This window comes from Talpa occidentalis, unplaced genomic scaffold (genome assembly GCF_014898055.3).
Source record: "Talpa occidentalis isolate TD23 unplaced genomic scaffold, MPIMG_talOcc4v2.1 talOcc4.2, whole genome shotgun sequence".
Taxonomy (NCBI): domain Eukaryota; kingdom Metazoa; phylum Chordata; class Mammalia; order Eulipotyphla; family Talpidae; genus Talpa; species Talpa occidentalis.
Genome location: NW_023602073.1, coordinates 87,445,013 through 87,462,966, shown reverse-complemented (window position 1 = coordinate 87,462,966; position 17,954 = coordinate 87,445,013).

Genomic DNA, 17,954 nt, shown 5'->3' with positions numbered 1-17,954 from the left:
AAGGCCTGGGTTGATTGAACAATAGATTACAAATTCCAGTGCATATGCATCAGAATTACCCAGAGAATTTGCTAAAGATGGATCCTAAGCATCTATTCCATTCGGAATATCTTTTGGGTGAACCCAGGAATCTTTATGTTAACGTTCACCTGTTTTCACTCCAACAGCTACTCAAGTTTGGGGCTCACTGCTTTAAGAATTGTGCTTGGAGTCCAGTGCAGACCGGAAATGAGAGAGACAATTAGAGACTAGATAATGAAAAACTCTGTGACATGTCCATAAAGAGGTTGACTTTTATCCTGTAGTTTCTGACCAACATGTCACTAATTTCCAGCTAAATTGATCATTAAAAGTCCCAGGAGGTGGGAAGACAGAGAGAAAACAAGAGGAATCAGGATAGAAAGTACAAGTTAACACCCTACACTCTTCTTCCCCTAGAGGAACAAGTTGTTTTTGTTACTTTATTGTTGTTGTTTTTTCCCCTGGCGTGGACATTAGAGTATTTATTAGGAAAGACTGCTGCAAGTAAAGCAGTTTGCTTCCAGCTGTGACACTGACTGCTGATCTTTGAGTCACATAGAAGCTTCTGATGGTAGACATGGTCTCTGTATCAAGGAAGAATATAAGTCTGTGTTTTAGAAATTATAGGGGAAGTACACCTTTCTTCTCTCAAGCTGTGGAATAAATCATGTACACAAAAGTTTTGTAAAAATTAAGTGTTAAAGGAAGACAAGCCCTCCTCCTCTCTTACAAATCAATTTTGATACTGAGTAAGGAATCCATTGTATATAATGGCACAATGTATATTTAAAAATGTACAAGAATAATTAGAGGAAGATAGAGACATCTTGACTGAGGAGGCTTAAGATTTTCTAAATATGTCATGGGTTATAATGACATTAAAACCTTCAAGAATACTAGTTGTTATATGGGACAGCTTAACTCATGGTTTCTTAACCTCAGAACTATTGACATTTGAGAATTTGACATTTGAAAATTTTTGTTGTTGTTGTTTTGGGGACTGTCCTGTATATTTTAAGATATTCATCAGCACACCTGACCTCTACTTGTTAGAAGTTAGTAGCTACCTCTTCCTCAGATGTTACAACTAAAAATATCTCCACACATTGCCAAGTGTTCCTTGAGGACAAGGACAAGTGTGTCTTGTTGAAACTACTGGCTTATTGTTAGCAAGAAGAAGAGATACTCCTGCAATTATAGTAATTAAATGCCTTCCTATAGAATGTCCAAGTTTAACCCAATCCAACTTGGGAAACTGATTTTCACTAAATTCTACCGAATCCAGTGATGTTAGTATATGGATGAATAATCCTATCCATGAACAGCTTAGAGTAAAGATCAGGGTGGTGAGGCTTGAAGACAGAATTTTATAAAAAGCTTAATGACACACATGCCACTTGTTTCTTTCCAAGCATTAAATTGTGTCGCAGTATTCTCGAGAATTAATTCTTCTCAGAGTCATCAAACTTACTCCTTTCTGGGTCCAATGACTTGGCCCACAGCAAAAACACTGTGGCCCCCAGAGATAGGATGTGGGAATATAAAGCAATAGCATTCTCCACATATAATTACTTTGCATTCCATAGACTCACAAAACTTATGCAGTCAGGAACTCTGAACTTCAAATGCTGCTGATTCATAGTGTCTCCTCTAACTTATGACCGTGACCTATCTTTGCAGAAGTTGGGATTCATCTTCTCTGGAATAATTACCCTAGGAGCAAAAGGTAAATTTGACTCCAAAAAAAGAGTCAAGGAACTGACTAACCTCTAACTGTTTTTAGTTTGACTTCTATAGATCTCATTTTATTTTTGCCTCCGAAGAGTCTTAAATCTAACATACTTATTTAAATTTGACAGTAAATACTGGCACCTTCCCCGGACTCTTACCTCCATTTCTAAATGTATTTTCAATGACATATTGCTTGGGTAAATTTATGTATTATATATTTATGGAAATAATTTAACTCTTCAACAATAAGAAGATGGTTAAATAAATTATCCTATAGCCATTTAAAATTCATAACTGAGAAAAATAATTAATGGCATATTTATGAAGTAAAGTGGAAGTTATAACAACAAAATGGAAAACTATAAAGAGTAAAATCTTGATTTTATAAATACATAAGCCTGAAGAAAAGTTGTTATACCTCTAAGTGACAAATGTTTCAATTCACATATTTAGTTTAGATTTTTCCTCTCTATTCACAAGGTCTCCAGGGCATAAGTGAAGAGAGAACCTGTGTTCAGAGCAAGATATACCTGCTGCCCCCTAGATATTGACTTCTGGCCCACATTCACGATGAACCTCCACACCTTTCATTCTTGTTATTTTCAGTCCTAAGAAACACAGGGGATTTTATGCACCAGGCTGATCTCTGTTTGGGTCTGTGTATCCTCTTTTATCACTAATACCCTGACACACTTTCATAATTCATTGGAGATCTCATGCTCAGTCATCAGTAAAAGTACCATATTCTCAGTCTCTTCTGTAGACATCCCTTTCATCTTTTCTCTTCTAAAAGGAATCTTTCTCTTTCTTGGGGGCAGTTCCTTGAAATGCACTCAAGTGGAAATTGAATTGTTCCTTCTGTTTCTTGTTCATCTTCAGCTTGGATCTGGGCTGTGTCCTTTTTATTCCACATCGTCATACACAGATCACTGTGCCCTTATTTTTCCCAAAGAGTTGCTAGTCTCTTAAAACACATGTATTCTCTATGTTACTTACTCACTATTTACTGGAATATTGTTATTCACAGTACTTCTAGACATAACATTCATCAACTCTTTGATTTTACACTTGTGTCAATAATTTTTATCATTCTATGCATAAATCCTTCCCACTCTGCCCTCATCAGTCTCAACTATAACTATAGTCAAATATAACTCTTGCACATAGAATACTGAATCAAGGTGTGAATCTACTGAATTGAAATAAGAATGTGTTTTTCAGTTGAGATGGAAAGTTTGATATTAAGGAATTTAGGGTCAGCCGTATATATAATAGCTAAAAATAGAAACAACACAATTTTCAACAATATGGAAATTATAAGCAAACCAAAAAGTGTAAGTAAACTGGGCCTCCTTGGTGGCGCAGGTGGCTGTGAAGCTGTCCACCACCTCTGCAGTGCTATTTCAATCCCCGCCGGCCTCGGAGCAACCCACATGGCCAGCAGACCTCTCCTGTCTCGCCCGCTGCTCCCCTCAGCAGTGTATTTCCTGAGTCTGCCTGTTCTGTTCCCCCCTCTGTCTCTGGGGAATCACCCTCCTGCACATCTGGCCTGTACCCCAGCTCTTGTATTAAAAAAAAAAGTGTAAGGAAACTATTTTGGGTTTTACATTCATTTGATAGCAAACTGAGGTGATACCAAACCACAAGGCAAAGGATGTCCATGACACTGAAAGACAAGAGCACTCTCCTCACAATCCTGATGTGGAGTCCCTCCTATGTCAGTATTTCATTGTGGTAAAAGCCACATATAAAACATGTGTAGAGTAATTAAAGGTAGAGTCAGTCATAATATAACTAGGAAAGAAAATCTTGGGAGAAAATCTGAATCGAACTTTGGAAAGGTATTAAGTAAGTAACAAAGGATGATTTTGCAGTGGGATGATCTCAGTTGGAAAATAAAAATTGTTTTTGTTGATAATTTGAATACACATGTTTATTAGGCCCTGCTGACCTGTTGAGCCATCTAATGATATGGAAATGGTCAGTGAAAATATGCTGAATGGAAGAGAAAATGAACAAAAATCCAAAACCCACTCTTTTCTAATATTTTTGTTTTTTCATGATCACATATATTACATATATATGCATATGTAGAAAATTAAAAGTTCAACTATTTTATAATTTTATTTCCATTGATCACAGATTTTCCCCTTCTGACTTGACAATGGAATTTGAATATCAGAACTGTGAGTGAGTTATAGTGCGATGTTTAGACAAATGCACTGATTAAGGTTGAGTTTCACTGAGAAAACTCAGCCCCACATAGAGGTAAGATAGAACACAAGAACTAAGGGGGCTGAAGCTCTCTGGAAGAGTCATTCACCCCACTTCACTCTGAAGGTTCCATGTGGAAAACCACAGAGGATCTCTTCATTTTTAATAACTGCGCACCTGGTACTACAACCCTATCCTAAGCTCAACTTTATCATCCTTGGTCTGTTAATTTGATCCAATATGAGTCCCCTCTTGTCCATTATGTACTTGATAAGAAAGGAAAAGAAAGGAAATCTTATGGGTTTTGTTCTGTTTTATCAGTACTTCCAATTATCAAGATTTGATCTCCTTTCTCAAAAACATAGCCTAATCCATGATCTCCAATCATAACCATTTATATCCAAACCATCATTTGTTTGAAGTTTCTACCAATCTAAAAAATCTCCTAGTCTCTAGGAGACCAGAGTAGATAGACTCTAAAATACTCTAAAGTTATTATTGTCTTCCACTACTTTTACAATTCATCCACACACAGCATAGCATTAAATAAGGATTGACTTAAATGAGTATGTATTTTAGGTATATGTTTGTTCATACATTTTATTTCTTAAGTTGTAGCAGAGTAACTTATGTCTCTCTGTTTTATCCATTAGTACTTCAGAGAAAGGAAGAAATTCCTCCAACTTTTATAGCATAAAGTGCCAAGCAGAAGCAGACTCACTGTTAACTTTTAACCAAGGGACATAACACTAGATGCTGGTTCCAGTCCAAATAACAACAAGCTGCCTAACTTTGGAACTTATCCTTGGTTTCTCTCACTCACAATCTCTTCACCTGAGTGGCCTGAACAAAATAAGAAATGATTACAATGTACGTGTATTTCATACTCAACAAACAACTCTTGAATATCAGTTTGTACCAGGAATTGTGCTAAGCACAGTGACAACATTCTGTGGTGACTTGTAGATTTAGTCCCTGAAAAAATGTCCCTTTATTTTGTAAGGTTTATTCCCATTGTATTTTATTTTATTTATTTTTTTAAGATTTATTTATTTATTTATACAAGCACTGGGCACAGTCAGAAGCGCCGGAGGGTGAGAGAACTCACCAGAGCCAGAGCGGGGAGCAGAGCAGGCAGAAGGACCGAAGTACACTGCTGAGGGGAGCAGCGGGCGGCAGGAGAGGTCTGCGCGCCATGTGGGACCCTCCTCCGGTGGCCAGGAAGATGCCAGGGATCGAACCAGCGCTGCAGAGGCTGCGGGCAGCTTCGCAACCCAGCGCTCAACCGCTGCGCCACCGGGGAGGCCCCCCCCATTGTATTTTAAAAGAAAGAAGTTATTATTTAGCTTTTAGCTATATCTACCTTGTAATATATAAATTTTACTACAATTTCAAGCATGTTTTCTTCAAGATTTTCAAAATATTGTGTTATTTCATATATTTCAGAAATAAGAATGCTCCTAACTTTCATGTATTCATGAGATATTTCAAGAAGGGTAAACATGGTTGGCAGAATTATTAGGCTTATTTGGGCAGGAGATTAATAGAAATTATTGAGTATCTCCATTTGCTAGCTTCTGTATATATGTCCACTTATTTAGGTATTAAGGTTATTATTTCATAACTGAGAAATCAGAATTCAGCGAGAGTAAATAATATTCACAAAGTTGCAATGGCAGTTGTAGAGTCAAGTTTCGTATCTTGATTTCATCTGATTGCAAAGCTTTCAGTATATTAGAGCTCTACACTTCCGTGAAAATGCAATGATCAGTTCTGATCTTTTCCTTGCAGATAGAGTATTGATCGAACTTGAGAGTAACCTACTATTTCCACCCCCCCACCCCCGGCCTTTGAGCCTTTTTTTTAAATAAATTTTATTTTTGTATTCCCCATACAATTGCAACCCCCTTATTTTGACCGCAATCCCTCCCCTCCGCACCTCCAACCCCCCAGAGAGTGTCTCTGGTTCATAGTTTTTTGTTGATTTTGATTTTCACTTTCTTATAGTTATTCATTTTCCTGGTCCCTTATTTAAGTTTTCTAGATTCCTGCTATGAGTGAGACCATCTGGTATTTTTCTTTTTCTTTCTGGCTTATTTCGCTGAGCCTGATCCCTTCCAGCACCATCCATGTTGCTGCAAATTGAAACTTCTCTGAAGAGGAAATGCAAATGGCCAACAGGCATGTGAAAAAATGTTCAACATCACTTGTCATCAGGGAAATGCAAATCAAAACTACCATGAGATACCGTCTTACACCAGTGAGAATGGCACATATTAAAAAAACTAGCAACAACAAATGTTGGCGAGGATGTGGAGAAAAAGGAACTCTCCTGCACTTCTGGTGGGAGTGGAAACTGGTCCAAGCACTATGGAGAGCTGTGTGGAGATTTCTGGACCTACTAAACATAGAGCTTCCATATGATCCAGCAATTCCACTCCTAGGTATTTACCCAAAGGACACAGAAACATCAATTCCAAAGAGCACCTGCACACCTATGTTTATAGCAGCACTATTAACAATAGCTAATCTTTGGAAACAACCCAAATGCGCAAAAATAGATGACTGGATCAAGAAGATGTGGTACATATATACCATGGAATATTACTCAGCATTCAAAAAAGATAAACACATGCAATTTGCAGCAACATGGATGGCACTAAAAGGGATCATGCTCAGCGAAATAAGCCAGAAAAAAAAGAAAAATACCAGATGGTCTCACTCATAGCAGGAATCTAGAAAACTTAAATAAGGGTCCAGGAAAATGAATAACTATAAGAAAGTAAAAATCAATATCAACAAAAACTATGAACCAGAGACACTCTATGGGGGGCGGGGAGGGGAGGGATTGGGGTCAAAATAAGGGGGTTGCAATTGTATGGGGAACATAAAAATAAAATTTATTAAAAAAAGAAGAATATATAACAACAATAAAAAGAAAATATGGAAGTCAATGTCAAATATGCAAATAATTCATTTATTTAATTATACATGATTTATCTTTATCATAGCTTTTAATCAACTAGAGATTTAGTTTTCAGTGGAGTTTTCTGCTTCTTAATTTAGTCTCCTTTGTATTCTATGTGCCTATTAATTTAGATATGCTAAATTCAGCTTTATTAGAAAATAACTATCAAATCTCATTGCCTGAATATCACTTCATATGTCACAAAACACACAGCATCTGCAAGCACTTTTCCAAGATAGCTATTCTCCATGTTTTGGTTCACTGTTCCAAGTTGCTTGGATCTAATGCCACCTCTGTATTAGCATGTGATTCCATGAATAATGAGACAGGAAAAATAGTGTGAAAAGCTAAATATTATCAATAATGCTTCCTTACAGTTATGATCACATATCCAAATTTCACTTTCCAGAAAATATTACATCATCACAACTAACTTCAAGAAAACAGAGAAGTATAATCCATTCATGTACCCAGTAGTAGAGAGTCAGATATTGGTACAGAAAAGAAATGCCTAATATAATGTGACATGGTGATTGAATATGCTTAGAAATTCAAATCTACAGGCATAATAACTGGGTGTGAACATAATGTCTGTCTATATGAGAAGACAGTAAATACAAAACACAGTAATAGGACTATAAAAGCCTGCTGGAAATGCTGCCGTAAAGATGCACATGGGCTTTTGGATTCACTTACTTATTCATTAAGCTTTCATTTAACATTTATTTTTTGAGTGCTCACAGTGTGCCAGGTGCCAGGAATAAAGTTATCCCTCACTTAATAGATTTAATTCATTCCTGAAAACCCTGCTGCTAAGTGAAAAGTCATTAAATGAAAAAAAAATATATCCATTAATTTTAGTGGAACAATTATGGTGCATTCCATCCCAACTCAAGATGCCCGAATAATTTTCACAAATAGAAAAATATATCACTTGAACAATGAAAGCAAGCCTAAGTGGGTAATAATAATTTGAAAGTAAAAAATACAGTTTACACATGGATGAAAAGGAAGCATTAACATGATTGTGGAACCAAAAGAAAAGGTAACTATATGGAGACAGGAACTATTATATACTGTATGTATGTGGGATGATCATTTAATTTAACATCAAAACTAGGAAAACTTTGAGAATTGAAGTCAAATGCTATGCATAAATACACTGGGACAATGGCATACCCTGGAACCATCCTGGAAAAACTGGCAACTGTTGTGAGCTTACTCAAATGTAGCACTATTTATGAGCAGTCATGAGATAAATATCCAAATCCAGTTTTTCAGACAAACCCCCAATAGCACTTATCCCCACTGACAGAATAGTTTCTTTTATGACATGAACTTCATCAATCACTTATATCCATATCACAGTTTCAGTTACACAGCCTGGCACACATTTATTCTGAAATGAATTGAAAGAAAATGATCAGTAGCTAGAATCAGTTTGACCAAACTCTCCTCCTCTACCTCTATTCCTTAGAAACACACTAGTCATCAGACTCAGGATGTCCATGTGAGGAAGATTTCATTCCAACTCTGAAGGGCATCCATCCCTAGCTATATGACCGTATTTTCAGACATGCGGCCCTTGGCTATAAGAAGTCAAGGTACTGATCTCAAACTCATCTATATAAATGAAGGGCATGTGTTAAAAAAAAAAAAAAAAAAGCTCAACTCAACAAGATAAGCCTGTAGACACAATGTAAATGTAACTTGTTTCTACCCTACACTGTAATGGAACTTTTCATTCTTGAGATCACATCAATAGTCATGTTTCATATAGAGTCACTGAAGAATTTGATGATAAGGGAAGAAATGATCCTCCCTGGGATGAATCCTATTTGGTTTCTAACAATTTGTTTGGCTATGAATAAATTATTTAATCTACCTAAGGCTCAGTTTCCTCCTCTATAGAGTGAAAATAGCAACGTCTATATTCTAAAGTCATTGAAAGAATTAAGTGAGTCAAGTGTCTAACATAATGGCAACCATTTTCCTCATTAAAAAAAAAAAAAAACTAAAAAACACCAATACAGGAACCAAGATGGCAGCACAGTAGGTTCTTGACTCTTCCTGTCCCCAGAGAGGCACAAAATGCATGGCAATCCACAATTTCCCCTGAGAGAAATCCAGAAACTAAGGGATTGACTCCTACACATTAAGCAACTTAAAAAGGATCCTCTCTGATAGTTTTTTTAATATGTGCCATTCTCACTGGTGTGAGAGGGTATCTCATTGTAGTTTTGATTTGCATTTCCCTGATTGCAAGTGATACTGAACATTTTTTCATATGCCTGTTGGCCTTTTGCATTTCCTGTTTGGAGAAGATCCTTTTTAGCTCTTCTGCCCATTTTTTGACTAGATTATTTACTTTTTGTTGAGATTCTTTAGCTCTTTGTAGATTTTTGTGATCAGTTCTTTATCATTAGTGTTGCGTGCGAAAATTTTCTCTCAGTCAGTGGGGTGTCTGTTTGTTTGGGTTACTGTCTCTTTTGCTGTACAGGAGCTCTTTAATTTGATGTAGTCCCAGCTGTTTATCTTTGCCTTCACTATCACTGCTTTGGGTGATGAGTCTTTAAAGATATTACTGAGGTGTATGTCATGTAGTGTTTTGCCTATATTTCCTTCTATATATTTTATGGTTTTGGGTCTTATGTCTAGTCCTTTAATCCATTTTGAGTTGGTTTTTGTGCATGGTGTGAGGTAGTAGTTAGGCTTCATTCTTTTGCATGTAGCGACCCAGTTTTCCCAGCACCATTCATTGAACAAACTTTCTTTGTTCCATTGCATATTCTTTGCTCCTTTGTCAAAGATTAGTTGATTGTAAATATGTGGGTTTATTTCTGGGTTTTCTATTTGTTTCCATTGATCCATGTGTCTGTTCTTGTTACAGTACCATGCAGTTTTGATTATTATGGCTTTGTAGTATGCCTCCATTCCCTTCTCTTTTTTTGAGGAGAGTTTTGGCTATTCAGGGTTTTCGGTGGCTCCATATAAATTTCATCAATATGTTGGCAAGGATGTAGAGAAAAAAGAACTCTCCTGCACTGCTGGTGGGAGTGCAAACTGGTCCAACCACTATGGAGCGCTGTGTGGAGATTCCTCAACCTGCTAAAGATGGAGCTTCCATATGACCCAGCAATTTCACTCCTAGGTATTTACCCAAAGGACACAGAAACATCAATTCCAAAGAGCACCTGCACCCCTATGTTTATAGCAGCACTATTTACAATAGCTAAGCTATGGAAACAACCCAAATCCCCAAAAATAGATGACTGGATCAAGAAGATATGGTACATATACACCATGGAATATTACTCAGCAATCAAAAAAGATAAACACATGCAATTTGCAGCAACATGGATGGAGCTGGAAGGAATCACACTCAGCAAAATAAGCCAGAAAGAAAAAGAAAAATACCACATGGTCTCACTCATAGCAGGAATTTAGAAAACCTAAATAAGGTACCAGGAGAAAGACTAGTTATAATAAAGTAAAAATCAAAATCAACAAGCAACTATAAACCAGAGACACACTATGGGGGGCGGGGGTGCAGGAGGTTTATGGTCAAAATAAGGGGGGTGGGAATTGAATGGGTACTATAACCAAGATGAAAAAGCATACATTGTGCAAAAATGAAAACCCATAGCACAATGCCATATAATTGGGAGGAGGGATAATCCCCGCTCCCAGATTCTCCCTAAAGACTGAAGGGTTTGAATTGCACACTAATACCCTGACTTGTCAGGTTCTCACACAAGAAATAGATCCCCATAACTTCTTACTCTGAAAGTTAATAGAGCTTATGATGTGTCCCACAGAACTATAAGAAAGAGAGAAGCAGTTCTTCAGGAGTACATGAACATTCACCTTATGTGTTCTCTTAGTTTAGCACAAAGGGAATGAGCAGATACACCCCTCTCTCAATCTTTCCCTGGAAGGAGTTTGCTTATGAGATGCTGACTCAGGGTCTAGCTTATAATTAGCAATCATCAAAGTGCTGGCTGTGATCATCCCTGGCTCCCAAAAGAACTAGTGGATTCTGTCCTCCTCCTCTCTCTCACTCCAAAAATCAAGCAATTTCACCAGTATTTCTCTGGAAGGAGTTTGTTCACATTTCCAGTACCCTAGATTTTGTGCCTGCTGCCAAAAGATAGCTCACTAGATCACCTGGTACTGGTACCCAATGGGACTTGAATTCTTGAGTCCCTCAGAAACACAACAATCATATGAGCAGTTTCTAAAGCAGTATAAGAGCCCCTTCATGTCTACACCCAGCATCAGCACATTGGAAGAAGGCACAGTGCCCATCTCTCAGTCTCTCAGTTTCTAATTCACCTGTATCTAGGTGCTGTTGACCTAGAAAACCCCTCTCTTTGGTACTATGATGGACATACCCTCAAATACTAGGAACCACTAAGAACAAAGACATTGACTTAGACAAACATGAAAGTGTGAGAGAAACCAGAAGCTGAGGATGAACTTGTTGATCAAGTTCATGTCATAAAAGAAACTACTGTCAGGACTGGGAGAGGTGATTGTTTTTCTAATGTGCAGAAACTAACATAGGTTAAGTAATAATTGAATGCGTTGCTGTTTATAACATTATATTTGGGAAGAACAAAGAAGTTCTAGGCTGCTAAAAATGCTGCTGGTTAAATGTAAATACAGGAAGAATGGTTAAATATAAATATAGGAAGAATGCAAACATATACGTTTTGTGTATGTTTATGGTTTTGAAATATTCAAATTTTTGCCCTCCTGAAAAATTACTTAAAGTTTTCTTTATTTAAAAAATGAACAGGGGCCTCCCCGGTGGCGCAGCGGTTGAGCGCTGGGTTGCGAAGCTGCCCGCGGCCTCTGCGGCGCCGGTTCGATCCCCGGCTGCTCCCCGGCCACCGGAGGAGGGTCCCACATGGCGCGCAGACCTCTCCTGCCGCCCGCTGCTCCCCTCAGCAGTGTATTTCGGTCCTTCTGCCTGGTCTGCTCCCCGCTCTGGCTCTGGTGAATTCTCTCACCCTCCCGCGCTTCTGACTGTACCCAGTGCATGTATAAACAAAACAAACAAACAAACCAGCAAACAAATAAATAAAGCATGCCTCTATAAAAAAAAAAAAAAAAAAAATAAAAAAATAAAAAAATAAAAAATGAACAGATGTCAAAATTGTCATCCTCCTTGCTTCATCAGTGTCAGAACACTCATGTGAAACCAAGGGAGGGAAAAAATAGTACCTGCTTGGTAATATTTCTCAAAATATGATTTTTTTTAGATTGAGAAATATATAAAAGAGAAATTTCTCTGCTGCTGCCATCTTGTGGTTTAATAAGCCTGGTTGACTGAAAAAGATAGTCAAAATATTTTGAATATTTTCTTCTTTCTTTTAATGAAGAAGAGCTGTCTAGGAACTATGTGACTCATTATTAAAAAGTAAATAACTCACCACAAGCTTATACATTGCAATTACATTGACATACCTCAGTGTCAGCTTCTGATATTTTGAATATATGAGTTACATAGCAAAGATTCACAGAACTTTATCTTGAAGGAATCTTTGGAATCATATGATCAGTTATTTTAACTTTATAGGTGGGAAATCAGGAAATACTGACAAAGTTTTGGGGTTTTTTGTTTTTGTTTTTGTTTTTTGCTTTCTAGAATGTCATGATTGGGTAGACATAGTTTTTTAAACTATAGGACAAATGATTTTAGGGAATAAACTTTCTGAAATTATAAAAACAATTAGAAATGAAGTTAATTAACATTTTTAGTGCCTATATGAATGAAGTTATTTTGGAAATCATTTCCCTTTCCTCTCCAACCCTCTTTATAGTTGTTCTAACTGACCAGCTTTCCTTTAGAGGCAGGCAAGGCTTTTTGACTAAGTCCTGACCAGTGGTAATTGAGAGCAAGTAAGGTGCTCAGTTTTCTGGTCACTTCCTTAAAAGACAGGCTGTGCTCTTTCTTCCTCAGAAAGACAGACAGAATGGTTTGCTAATCTGGATCATGTGGATAAAGAAAAAAAATGTGAGGATAACAGAGCAAAATGTTAGAAAGAATTGGGGTCCCTGATACCATGGATTGACCACACAGGCTCTGAATGTATGCACAGACTGTTAATGCAATATAAATAAATTTCTGCTTCATCTCTGTCCTTTATTCTGTCCTTCATCTCTGTCTTTTACTCCAGCTAAATTTGTATCTAATTAATAAAATGTGACCTTTCTTATAAATGTGCAGTTGGCAATTTAAGATGCTACAGAAAAATGATATAAAAAGTGTGTATTATTTTCCTAAGGCTACCAAAATAAAATATCAGAGAATGAATGATTTAAATAATGGGTATTTCATTTCTCACAGTTCTGGAAATGTCAGCAGAGAACATTTCTTCAGAGACCTCACTTCTTGGCTTCCAGATGCACTCCCTCTCACTGTGTCTTCACATGTTCTTGCCTTGGTGTGCATGTATGTCTGTGTGAATATCCTTTTCCTATAAGGGCACCAGGCATCTTGAATTAATCTTAAATTTGGGCCTACTCTAATCACCCAATTTTATTTATTTATTTTTATGCTTTATCACTTTTTTTTTAAATGAGGCAATGTTGGTTTACATTGTTGTTTATAATTTAGAAGTATAAGACCCCACACTTCCAGTGCTGTGACTCTAGTGCTCCCACCACCAAAAGTACCATAATCTACCACTATAGTCCATTGTGCTCCTCACCACTTCATGCTTGCTTCTCCCCATCCTTTATCCCTCTGAATGTCTCAGTTCTGTAGCCTGATTTTCAAGGGCTAGTTTTTGAGTTTAATTTTATCTGCCCCTTTGTCTGGTTTGTCTATATTCCACATATAAGTGTCACCATCCAGTATTTGTCCTTCTCCTGACTTATTTCACTTAGCATAATCCCTTTCAACTCCATCCAAGTTGCCAAAATAGCACACGGTTATCTTTTTGATCACTGAGTAATATTCCATTGTGTATATATACCATTTCTTTTTGATCCACTTTTTAATTTGGGTGTAATTAAGTTGTTTTTATATTTTGGCTATTATAAATAATATGGCAATGAATATGGAAGTGCAAGTTTCCATTCAAATTAGTGTATTTATGATCTCCAGGTATCTACCTAGTAGTAGAATTCCTGGATCATATGAGAGATCCATTTTTAATATTTTGAGAAACTTCCATATTGCTTTCCATAGGGGCTGGACCAGTTTATACACCCACCAATGGGGTAAGAGGGTTTCTTTTACTCCCTGCCAGCACTTGCTGTTTTTGATCTTTTTCAGTGTCACAGACTTGAGATGGTATTTCATTATGGTTTTAATAAGCATTTCCCCAACAAATGATGATGAACATCTTTTCATGTGCCTATTGGCCATCTGTGTGCCTTCTTTAGAGAAATGCCAATTTAGCTCATCTGCCCATTTGTAGATTGGGTTATTTGTTTTCTTGTGTTGAATTTTATGAGTCATTTGTGTGATTTTGATATAAGACATTTATCAGATGTAGGGTATGCAAATATTTTTTCCCATTCATTTGGGTGTTTTTTGTCTAATTTATGGTTTATTTTGCTGTCTGGAAGTTTTCTCATTTACTGAAGTCCTTATTGTGTATGTTTTCTTTTCTGTTGGATATGTATCTGCGAAGCTATCACTTTTGTGAGATAATGAATTAGCTTCATTCTTTTCCATGTGACTGTCCATTTTTCCCAACACCATTCATCGAAAATTTCCTTGCTCCAATGTATGTTCTTAGTTCCTTTATCACATATTCATGGCCCATATAGATATGGGTTTATTGCTGGGGTAGTCCCCAATTTTAATTTAAGTACCATTCTAAAGACTTATCTCCAAATATATTCACATTTTGAAGTAAAAGGGATTGGCACCTCAACATACATATTTGGATGCTTCACAATTCCTCCCAAAACAGGGTGAAATGTTTATTGATTACTTTAAATGGGCTATAGAGCAAAATATTCACATAAAATTCACCAGTTGAACAAAACAAAATATACTTAATAAGTCCCCCATTGAGAAAAGTATCAAGATCTCAGTCTTTATATCCCCCAATAATAAACTGTTTTCTCTGACTTGACGGACCATGTCTTTTTTTTTTCCTTTTTCAACCTGAAAAGATTACTTAATTCTCATCTTCCTCCCAAAATTCATCTTAGATATTTCTCACTCCTGTACCTACTTTCTCACACTAAGACACCTCATCTAGTCATATAGTTTCTAATAGGTCCAATCCCTGTTTTTCCTACCTCTAGGCTCATAAATTCATAAATATTCAACTTACTCTCTCTATATAACAGATATTACATATTAATACACCTCAAAAGAAAATCTTTGACTTCTCCCCCAAGTCAGTTCCTTCCCTGACTTTCTCATGTTCATAAATGATACTACCCTCTATACCTTTTCCAATACCAAAACCCAGGGATAATCCTTGACTTCTCTTAGTCATCACTTTGATTCTCCTCAATCAATCCACAATGAAGTTGTATCAGTTTTTCTGCTGGAGCACACAAACATGCATACCCACCTCTTCATGTCTACTCTGATTACATAGTTTAAGTATCACTGTCTGTCATGGGGTCCCCTGTAGTATCTCCTAATAATTCTTTGCTCTACCTCTACTTCTTATAGTTAATTTTCAACTCAGCATCCAGTCATCTTTTTAATAACATAAATCAGTTCATATGGATTGCTAGCTAGTGATGTTTTATTGCACATGAAATAGCATCTAAATACCTTCCCTCTGTCCATATTGAGGTCCTACATGATAAGGAAGGCCTGTCTATTCTTCTCACTATGCTACTTCATCTCATGCAATTTTTCCTTCACCCTCACTCCACCCTTGCTCACTGTGTTCTTCCACATTGACTTCCTTCCTCTCTTTTGAATACTTTATGTTCCTTCACAATTGGAGAACATTTCACTTGTTATTTTTTCTGTTTGGGATGCTCTTCTTCCAGGAGGTCATTTGGGTTTCAGCTTCAATGTAACTCTCTCAATAGGTTTTCCAAGTGCCTATCTCCCTCCCAAAACACATCACATCACCCTATTTTAATTTTTTTAAAGATTTATTTATTTATTTATACAAGAGCTGGGGCACAGGCCAGATTTGCAGGAGGGTGAGAGGATTCACCAGAGCCAGAGGGGGAATAGTACTTAACACCGGCTGATTTTGTTTGGTTAATTCATTTGTTAATTTAATAATTGTTTACCTTCTCCACTCTAGCACCAAGTACTTGAAGCAGGGAACTTTTCTACATTGTTTCACTTTATTATTCATAACATCTAAAATAGGTTTCCACAGTGAACATTTTTGAATGAATGAATGCATGAATGTTAGGAGCTGTTTTATGGAATGTTTATTACTATGATGATGATGGTGCAGAAACCTAGCAGATAAGAACTTGGAGACAATAAGGTAATATTGATGGTTAAGACCCAACATTTGTGAAAAAAAAAATTCCTCTTTTGAGTCAGATATGAAATATCTATTTTCTTTTTAGGAAATATTCTTCACACTCATCTATATTCTGATAGCTTTGAAATTCTTATCCCTTGAACTTACCAACTTCCCTGAATTCCAGACATTCTAGCAAAGCATTTCTTAAGAATCATTTGTAAATCCCACAGGTACCACAACCTCAGCATATCTAAAAACAGTGCTTTGTTTCTTTTTCTTTCTCATCCTGGAAATCAAAATTTCCGGACATTTCAGTCCAATTCCAGTAACAGATACATGACCTTGAGAGGGCATTTACCCTCTGTTGTTAAGTCTGTTTCAATTATAAAATGAAAGAATGTGTCTTGATGATTCATATTACATCTTTTAGCTTTATCTTTCTATGATATAATGATTGAGTCTTGTTAAGTCATTTTTCCTATAAATCATTATATTTATATAATGATTATAAGCCATTTTCCTATAAATCATTTCCTATAAATCATTCCTATAAATCATTTTCCATTTTTATAAGCCATTTTTTCCTATAAATCATTGAGAAGTCAAAATGACTTCTGAATGAGCAGACAGCCAATTTTCTTTTTGGACTCAGAGTAAACATAGTCAAATGAACTCTAACGTAAGATCATTTGCTGAGAGAGCCTACCATGTCAAGTACACTCCCTGTAATACAAGTACATTATTAAATGGAGAAACCCATTGAATATCATAGCCTATACATTGCTATTTGTGCATCAGAAAATTTAGAATTTGGAGTTAAAATCAGGATAATGTTTCCTTCTTTAAGATTTCTCTTTCCTAAGCCCTACTTATATCTAAATTGATGGTTGATATCGTCTATGAAGAGACCATAGAATACTTCTACCTTTCTCTCACTATATTTAACACTCCTGGGTGCTTATATACATATATAGTTTTTCTTTTTTTTTTAATAGAGGCATGTTTTATTTATTTGTTTGTTTGTTTGTTTGTTTTGTTTATACATGCACTGGGTACAGTCAGAAGCGCGGGAGGGTGAGAGAATTCACCAGAGCCAGAGTGGGGAGCAGAGCAGGCAGAAGGACCGAAGTACACTGCTGAGGGGAGCAGCGGGCTGCAGGAGAGGTCTGCGCACCATGTGGGACCCTTCTCCGGTGGCCGGGGAGCAGCCGGGGATCGAACCGGCGCCGCAGAGGCCGCGGGCAGCTTCGCAACCCAGCGCTCAACCGCTGCGCCACCGGGGAGGCCCTACATATATAGTTTTTCCTCTCATACAGGAGGGTTTTTTTTTTTTTTGCCCTCGTATCCAGAATTGTTCCCTGCAAATAATGAGTGATTTATAAATATCTGAGTTTAGGGATTGCTACTTTACCAGAAACCTACCCCTATACCTACAGAAAAATATCATGAAGATTAATTTGAGTATCATAGATTTAAAAATCTAGTGATCATTTAGTCTTCACTCAACAAAGCAACAAATAAGAAATGTCTCAACTTTAAACTAAAGGAGAACAGTGTCACAATAATTTTACAAATTACCCATCTGCAATTTACACTCA